The 9,366-nt window shown below is 37.8% G+C and overlaps 1 pseudogene; it reads left to right on the top strand.

Annotated features, from left to right (window-relative positions):
- Positions 1-684: 684 nt before the first annotated feature.
- LOC107739402 (integrin beta-3-like) overlaps positions 685-9,366 on the top strand; it is a 20,272-nt pseudogene continuing 11,590 nt past the window's right edge.

Raw genomic sequence — 9,366 nt, 5'->3', positions numbered from 1 at the left:
CTTTTAATGTTTAGTTATGTTGGATATTTAAGAGTTTGTTGTTGAAGATTTTGTGGTTAACGTTGTGCTCAAGAGTAGAGATTGTTTGTCTAATCAAATATAAAGGTGTCTAAATAAAGAAAAAAATATTTTATGCCTTAAAAATTTGAGTACAATCAAAAAGTATGTACTTATTTACTTTAATAACACAGTTAAATTTCGCAAATTATTACAAAGGAATGACAAGTAACACACTGAATTAAACATGACATTTTGAAGCGACAGAAATTGTTTTTCTTTTTTGGTGAAACACTCCAATAATAATATGTTTAATTTATAATAATATGTTTAATTTATATAGCACCTTTCCCAAGCTCAAGGACACTGTACAAAAGCAGTAACACAATAGACAGTCGATTCACATAATCATAAACAGTCATTTCACAATCAATTAATCAATTAATCCAATTAAGTGGACAGTAGACATTTGCCCAGTCCGGGGATAGACATGATTGCAGTTACATATCATGGTACAATTATGTACCGGAAACAGAGATACATAGCATAGTACAAGTAACAACAGAAAAAGGATTGTGTCAATAAGTAACAAACAAAGAATAGTAAATGCAACAAAAATACACAGAAAGAAAATACTCAGAGAGAATTACAGCTGGTAGTATAGGATGAGGAGAGCGTCTAAAGAACATGATAGTATTGGGTAAACAAGTAGGTTTTGAGTTGTGATTTAAATACAGAGAGTGAGGTTATTGTCCTTAGTGCCAGTGGTATAGAGTTCCATAGTTTAGGTGCAATTACGGAAAATGACCTGCCACCCATTGAAGATAGATGAAATCTAGGTACAGTAAGAAGTTCACACCCTGCAGATCGAAGTGATCGAGGCGGAACGTAAGGAGACAGTAGATCAGAGAGATAAGGAGGAGCAAGGCCATTGAGTGATTTAAAAGTAAGCAGAAGAATTTTGTAAGTAATACGAGATGGTACAGGGAGTCAATTAATTTAAAAATAAGATAGGGGTAATATGAGCAGATCGTTTAGTATGGGTTAATATTCTTGCAGCAGAATTTTGAATATATTGTAAACGAGAGATAGAGTGCAATGGCAATCCGGCAAAAAGAGCATTACAGTTGTCGAGGCGTGATGTAATAAAAGCATGCACTAATGATTCAGCATCTTTTGGAGAAACATAGGATTGAAGTTGGGCTAAACGGCGAAGCTGGAAAAATGCAGCTTTGGATAGTTTACTAATGTAAACATCCAGAATCAGTGAAGGATCAAGAGTAATGCCTAAATTTCTTACAGTAGCAGATTGTCACCAGAGAGTAACAAATCGTTGACAACCTTAACTAAAGCAGTTCCAGTGCTGTGATGAGAGCGAAAACCAGATTGAAATGCATCGAATTGATCGCTGAGAGCTAGAAAAGACTGTAGCTGTTTGGCAACAACTTTTTCCATAATTTTCGAAATAAATGGTAAATTGGAGATTGGACGATAGTTGGTGAGGGTTCCATATTATCATATTTAATAACAATGTTTTTAATAATAATTTTTTATAAACATGTATAAATAAAAATTTAATAATAATAAGAAAAAGAGGAATAATTTTTAAAAATAATGATCAATTTCAAATTATATTTATCATCAGAGTATTTTTACAGCATGTTATTACTGGTTTCAAATGTTAAGATACATTTATGAACTGTTTATGAAATCATACAAGTAGGAAAAGTCATGAGGTGAAGTCATGAAGTGTTTCTTGAGTTAGTAAATGGGCATTGGGGCGGTAATGTTATCAAAAACATTCATGTGCATTTCTGCCAAAATAAGTCAAAGAATGAGTTTTGTCTTCAAATTGAAATCCTATAAAAACCTTTTAATCTTTTCTTCTGTCCCATTTCTCTTTAAGGTGAATCAAAGAAATTCACCGTCACTGTGAAGCAAGCAGCTGATTACCCAGTGGACCTGTACTACCTGATGGACATGACCAATACCATGAAGGACGACCTGCAGAAGCTTTATGCACTGGGCAATGATCTGACCAGTGCTTTACGGGTCGTCATCACCAGTAATCTGCACATGGGATTTGGAGCTTTTGTAGACAAACCGCTCTCAACTTACATGCACATTTACCCTGAAGAAGTCATCCGGAATCCTTGTTATAAGTAAGCTCAACTTCATTTCACAATAGAAAAGCACATGCAAAATAGAGTGAGTAAGTTATTCCTATAAGTGATTCCTGTCTCCCTGCTGTGCTCTGACTGGTGTAGGTTTCCTAAACCCTGCCCACCTCAATTCGGCTACCGTAATGTACTGTCTCTGACGGAGCAGGTAGAGCGGTTCACGGAGGAAGTGAAGAAACAGAAAGAGTCCAGAAACAGAGATGCCCCTGAGGGTGGATTTGATGCTATCATGCAAGCAGTAGTATGCAAGGTGACACAAAATACTCAGAAAAAGAGAAACCCACAAACAATCTGAGTAAAGCTGTTCTGTTAATAGTCCCAATGTCCCTTTTTTAATGAAGAAAAAACAAACAAACATAAACCCTAGGATATTGCTGAGAGAACATTAGCCTTCTGGGTTGGTTCTTTTTTACATTTGTGTATGACCTCCTTTCTCTTTTTTCCAGGACAAAATTGGATGTAGGCCTGATGCATCTCATTTGCTGATCTTCACAAGTGATGACAGAAGTCATTTGGCTTTGGATGCCAGGCTGGCTGGAATCGTCCAGCCCCATGATGGAGAGTGCCACACCAACAACAACAATGAATATGACAAGTCCACTATACTGGTCAGCCAAACATATATTGGGCAAATCTCTCTCTCTCTCTTAAGCAGCACAGTTGTTTTCAACCTTCATAATAAATGGAAATGTTTCTGGAGAACCAAATTAGCATATTAGAATGATTTCTGAAGGATCTTTTGACAGATTTGCCATCACAGGAATAAATAGAATTTTAAAATATATTAAACTATTTATTATTTTAATAATATTATTTTTAATCACATAAATGCAGCCTTGATGAGCATTCTTGTAAAGCAAAAAATCAGAGAGAGAGAGAGAGATGGCTAATTGACAATACATTGATTTTTATGTGTTTTTTGTAGGACTATCCTTCACTTGGTATGATCACGGACAAATTATCTGAGAATAACATCAACCTCATCTTTGCTGTCACCAAAGCTATGGTGCCATTATATCGTGTGAGTTTCTATATTTTTGTCAAACACATATGTACAATATGTCTCTGTGTATAACATGCACACATTACGTTTATGGAATGTTGTCATATTTCCTGCATTCTCACAGAACTACAGCGAGCTGATTCCTGGCTCTGCGGTCGGAACGCTCTCTAGAGACTCTGGAAATGTTGTGCAACTCATTCTGGGTGCATATGCGGTAATTCACTTTGCCAGGATTTAATACAACCTCTGAATTGTGAGAACTTGTTGGTTTGCGTTTGAATTATTTGATATCTTTTACCATTTCAAGCCAGTAGGGATTAAACTCAAATAAAGAGAGAATTCAGAGAGGCTGACCTTTGATCTCTGCGTCATTTGTCTTTGTAGAAGGTCAGGTCTAAGGTTGAGCTGGAGCTGGGTGTGCCGGATGAGTTATCTCTGTTCATCAACACAACATGCCTGGGTGGAGAGGTCATTGCAGGTGTCCGGTCCTGTGCCGGACTCAAAATCGGAGATATGGTCAGCATCTGATTCATACACTGGAAAATTTTTTTTTGCTTATTGTTCCGATTAATTAAAATGAGCTAAAGCAACACAATTGCTCAACATTTTATCACAATTTTATTGTATTCAGTCCACTTAGATATGTAAAACTTTAAGTTTAATTTAATTTGTTTGTGTTGGGACTATAATTTTTGTTGCACTGAAATGGCATGGGTGGATTTTAGTTCCCAGCATGCTTTGCATAGGACTGAAATGGGAGCGCAAATGCTGACATTAAGTGTTATTTGTACGCATTTTTGGAATTTAGCCAGGCCTTTAGCTCATTGACACAGGTAGATAGTGATGTGGTCTGGTGAATAGAATCTGGTCTGCATGCAGTGTATATCTGAATATCATCAGCATAACAGTGATAATGAAAACCATGACGACGGATAATATGTCCAAGAGGCATGATGTAAGTAATGAATAGTAATGGCCCAAGAACAGAGCCCTGGGGAACACCCTGACTGAGTAAAGTAGTGGGAGATTTATAATTATGCATAGTGATGTAGTATTGTCTATCAGTGAGATAGGAAGAGAACCAGGATAGTGCAGCACCTGAGACACCTATCTCTGAAAGGCGGGAGAGTAATAACTTGTGACAGACAGTATCAAATGCTGAGCTGAGGTCGAGCAGCAGGAGAATGGAGAGATTACCTGAGTCACCAGAGAGTAACTAAAGCAGTTTCAGTGTTGTGATGAGAGTGAAAACCAGATTGAAATGCATCGAACTGATCGCTGAGAGCTAGAAAAGACTGTAGCTGATTGGCAACAACTTTTTCCATAATTTTCGAAATAAATGGTAAATTGGAGATTGGACGATAGTTGGTGAAATCAGCTGGGTCCAGGTTTCTTTTTTTTATGAACAGGAGTAACAGCAGCAGTTTTCAGTGAAATTGGAACAGTGGCAGAGATAAAGGACATATTTACTAAATGTGAGATAGGAGCAGAAATGACAGAAGTACAGTGCTTCAGAAGGAATGTGGGTGCAGGATCTAACTGGCATGAGGAAGAATTAGAGTTCTGTATTATTTCAGCAATTAAGGTTGGAGTTGTCAAGGTAAAATTATTTAACAGTTGAATAGATTGAGCTTGCTCACAAGTAGAAGTGGTTGGTTCAGTGCCAAGAGACCCACAAAGAGCATCCAGTTTTATTTGAAAGTGGCGCAAGAAAGAGCCACACAAATCATCACATTCATATTGACAGACAATGGCTAGGTGGCTGGACTAATTTATTAACCATGCTAAACAGTGTTTTTGGGCCTATTGTTAGCTTTATTGATGATGTCGGAAATATAGGAAGAGCGTGCTGCATTCAAGGCAGTTTTATAATCTTTGTTTTATTTACAGCTATTTACAGTGTAGAAAGTTTTCAACTATATTGTTTGTGTACCTATCAGTATACATTAAAATCCCCCTACGAGATTAAATGTTACGTTTAAATACTGTTTATTTTGTTAAACAAGGAATATATTTGCATTTGGTAGGCCTGTCGCAATAATCAATATATTGACTTATCGCACAATATATGAACGTGACCTCAATCATTTTTAGTGACACAATATATTGCCCATTATATTTACATAAAAATTAATGTCACCATGTTTTTTGCATTCCACTTGCGCCTTTGTTTTTGCAGCTTCTCGTGCATAATGTGGAGTAGTCGGTGCTATTTCAAATTTAAAAAATGCTTCTACAAACAAAGTTTAATCTGCAGATATGGCCTGGTTTAGGAATCTGTGCCTTTGTGCATAGGGACATCTGACTGATAAGTAGGGATTGTGTTTTTCAGCAATACAGTGCCTCCTTAATTTACAGAGAAAAGAAGGTCAGGGAAAAATCTGTAGATGGAAAAATCTCCATAAAATTTTTCTTTTTTTCTACTTGTTACTTTGCACTTTTTGTTAGAAAATGTTTATTTATTCAAGTTTCTTAAGGTATCTAATATTTTGATTTAATTTCTATGACCCAAATAGTCTTAAGTATTAAAAGTTTGTTGTCATTTGAAAGTGTGTTGGCCTTCTTGCATTATTATGCTGTTATATTATGATTATATATTCAGTGGCATAAAATGGTCTTAAAATGACAATAATATCATTTATCGCATTTATTTCTGGGGCAATATATCGCACAACAAAAAGTTGTTATCGTGACAGGCCTAGCATTTGGCAGATGTTTTTTTTTCAACGCGACTTGCATTGCGTTCCATCTATACATTTTATCAATTCATGCATTCTCTGGCAATCGAAACCATGACCTTTTGCTTTTTATCTTTCCTTTATATTACTCTTCCATAGGTTTCATTTAGCATTGAGGCGAAACTTCACGGCTGCCCCAAAGAGAAGAGCCAGACCTTCATGGTGAAGCCAATAGGCTTTAAAGACACCCTTCAGGTGACTGTGGACTTTGCTTGTGAATGTGACTGTCAGCAGTCCTCCGTGCCCGCCAGCCCGTCCTGTCACCACGGCAACGGTACCCTGGAGTGTGGCTTGTGCCTGTGCAATCCGGGCCGACTGGGCTCTCGATGCGAGTGCTCCGAGGCCGAATATAAACCCACCCAACAAGAAAGCTGTATCCCCGACCCAGTGGCACCGGTTTGTAGTAGGCGCGGAGACTGTGTGTGCGGCCAGTGTGCCTGTCACTCGATTGATTTTGGGAAGGTTTGGGGGCCATACTGTGAATGTGATGACTTCAGCTGCCTCCATTCCAAAGGACAAATATGTTCAGGTGAGGTTAGACATGACTCAATAGCCTTGAAGAAAAAGAAAAACAGTGTTACAGTAGATGTAACATTGTGTGTTTGTGAGAATTACACACTGCTTTTTGTTCTTGCCTCATCACAGGGACAGTGTTTCACCTTATTAGGCCACATTCAGAACCGAACTTACTCATTCTGACTCAGATATGCTGGATTTGATAGATGATCTTCAATTTTGCATGTCTGTGTGCATTACCTGCTTAGCCTGAAGCCTGTCACATGATTCAGGTTGTTCACGTCTTATTTTCTCTTGTTAAACAACAAGGGCTGCACGATTATGACAAAAATCATAATTGTCGATTATTCCCTTGAAAGTGTAATTGCGATTATTAATTACGATTATCACAATTTACATTTGTAACACGGCAAAAGTTATCAGTATAACACTGTGTTATATTACTCTGAATAGATATAGGGCTAGGTTCGACTCTTGGGAGGATAAATATGAAATTTGGGCCAAATGGTATGAAGCAGCTAACAGCCAGCACATGTATTGCACATATAACAAAAAAACAAATAATAGAAAAAACAATTTAGTATTTTGTTGTATTGTCCCAACACAACACTGCTGGAATGGGAAAAATTCGATATTTAGTCCAGGTTGTGCATAACAGGTCCGAGAAAACAAAGAAAGAGGAAAAGAAAAAGAAAATGTCCAAAAGTCCTCCTGGTTCCTTCGCAAATTGGTGTGTGTGTATAGTGTAACATGAATGTATGTATAAGGCCTTGTTTAATCCTACTACCCAGGTAGTTTGTGTAAAGTAACAGAATAGCTGTAATTGAAAAGAATCCCACAATGCAGACAGGTCCGAGTTGAACGTCAGCAGTAGGCCCTTCACAGAATCACAGGGTCTGGCTCGCCATAGCTCACATAAGCTCACAGTTGATCATGTCACAGGATGGAATCAGGCAACAACAACAACAAAAAAAAACAGTCTACACAGAACAACACAATTCAGAATTAACATCTCTTAAGATTCACATTAGCTTGTCACAATAAACTCCATACGAGTATATAAATTGTCAGAAGCATCATTCACATGCTTCACTCACACGTTTTAGCTTAGCAATTTAACATCAATACATGTGAGCACACTAAACGCACGAATAAATCTCTGTTTAACACACAGGTTGATTATCTACATCCCAAAATACTTACTTTCATGTATAAATAAACACCATGACAGTCAACTCAAAACTGTGTCATTCATTGATACTTAATTATAATCCGACAATTAAAAAAATAGCAACAACAATAATGCGCTTACCTTCGTGTCGTTATAATTTTACACAGAACTAGAGGAAGCCTCTTGTTAAAGGGTTAGTTCACCCAAAAATACAAATTAGGCTGCGTTTTACTCACCCCCCGATGCATCCTAGGTGTATATGACTTTCTTCTTTCAGACGAATCCAGTCGGAGTTATATTAAAAAGTTGTCTTTGACAAAACTAATCAAGTCTAGCAGTTTTCAAGGATTTATCAATCTGGACGTTTAAAAGATAAAAGACATGATCGTATAAACCGACATATTTAGTTTCGGTTATGATTAATTCAAATGTGCTCTGATTTCGGAGTTGCAGTGATAGAGCCTTCGTATCATCTCCCTCCACAATAATTCACGTTTTGAGAGTTGAGTCACTCTCCCACTCTTTAACTTATAGGCCCATTTAGGCATTGTGATTACTTGAATATACAGTCATACTACATTCAAAATCAGATACACAACTTGTCACTCATGAATCATAACGTCTGTCTGCTGAGCCCTAGTGATAAGTGCGGCTGTCGACGTTTACATCAGCACCAGCGCCTCTGCAGTGTGTGTGTGTGTGTCCCGCCCAAGCCAATTTTTACCCGCACAATCAAATTCAAACCCGCACAATCAAATTCAAAACCGCCCAATCTGGCAACACTGTTAACGAGATCATACAGCGAACCCTACAGGGAAACTTCTTCTTCTTCTTCTTCTTTTGGAGTTTTATGGCGGTTGGCAAACAAACGATAGGTGCATTCCCGCCACCTACTGGGCTGGAGTGTGGACCATTGATGGAATAGGAAGAACTCAATAAAATAAATAAATAAAAATATATAATAATAATAGAAAATTTTTTAATAAAAAACGAAACCCTTCTAAATCCTGTTAAACAGATCTACTTTTTTTAAGAATGTCATTAAAGCATTATATATTTTATAATAATTCAAGCCATTTTTCAACAAAGTTTTAAGTGTCTACAGGTAAACTATGGTACTGTATTGAACTTAAAGGTCTCCTGAAATGCTTTTAGAAACACGCAGCGTTAACTCTATGTGTTGACGTCATTTTAGCTGAAACAGGAAGACAGGGCGGGACATATCAAGCAGCCCTGCCCCTATAGCTAAAATAGCTAATAGCGTTTATATCACAGCTTGGGCTAGAGCCGTTGAGCTCCGTAAAGCCGCATTTGACAGGGTATGCCAGCCACAATCTCATCCATATTGCCATAAAATATAGCATTCTGTGTAGAATTCAAATAGCTCCGATACATTTTGTGGTCTGCGCCGACTCGCGCATTTGATTCCCTCCGTGCTATCGTGTCTCTGGACCGGAGCAGAGTGTGTGTGCGGTGCGGTGGTTAGCGTGACACAGAGCGAAACCAGACTTCTTTTTTTCCTCAATGGAAAGCATATTTACACTGTTTGAATCGTTCCCTGTCCCCTATATAGTGCACTACGTGCCATTCACTGTACAGAAAATACTAATTCTGTGGACAAGTGACCGATTTCAGCCGCGGCTTCAGCGTCTATTGTAGGGGGCGGGACTTCGGATTCTAGAGAGCATTTGATTGGACAGAAAGTTTGATGAGAAGCTGAAGTACGATGTGACGTCAAAAAAAACGTTGAGCCGTTTTGGC

Source organism: Sinocyclocheilus rhinocerous, unplaced genomic scaffold (assembly GCF_001515625.1).
Source record: "Sinocyclocheilus rhinocerous isolate Xijiao unplaced genomic scaffold, SAMN03320098_v1.1 scaffold2300, whole genome shotgun sequence".
Taxonomy (NCBI): Eukaryota; Metazoa; Chordata; class Actinopteri; order Cypriniformes; family Cyprinidae; genus Sinocyclocheilus; species Sinocyclocheilus rhinocerous.
The sequence above is the reverse complement of the archived record's forward strand: the minus strand, read 5'-3'. Positions and strand labels throughout refer to the sequence as shown.